Source organism: Oryzias melastigma, linkage group LG1 (assembly GCF_002922805.2).
Source record: "Oryzias melastigma strain HK-1 linkage group LG1, ASM292280v2, whole genome shotgun sequence".
Classification (NCBI taxonomy): domain Eukaryota; kingdom Metazoa; phylum Chordata; class Actinopteri; order Beloniformes; family Adrianichthyidae; genus Oryzias; species Oryzias melastigma.
Genome location: NC_050512.1, coordinates 17,783,748 through 17,783,957, shown reverse-complemented (window position 1 = coordinate 17,783,957; position 210 = coordinate 17,783,748). Strand labels below are relative to the sequence as shown.

The 210-nt window shown below is 38.1% G+C and overlaps 1 protein-coding gene across 1 annotated transcript in view; it reads right to left on the bottom strand.

The window, feature by feature from the left end:
- Nucleotides 1-210, bottom strand: part of cldnd1b (claudin domain containing 1b) — a gene marked incomplete in the record, with an annotated part of 3,647 nt that overhangs the window by 436 nt on the left and 3,001 nt on the right. Inside the window, 1 exon segment of the mRNA XM_024290062.2 lies at nt 13-210.

The following is a 210-nucleotide window of genomic DNA, read 5'->3' as shown; positions in this document are numbered from 1 at the left end:
CAGTGACAATTAAAAAAAAAAAGGTAAGTGGTTCCATTTTTAGTGAGTGACATTTCCTGACATTTAGTCGGCATAAACCACAGACTGAAATCAACAACTACCACAGCTGATGGAAAGGTCAGCTACAAAGGCATGCAGAGCAAAGGCCTTTCATTTAAATATGCAAAAATAGAACAAAACTCAATGCTTCAAAGGCGAGTGAGACAGGTT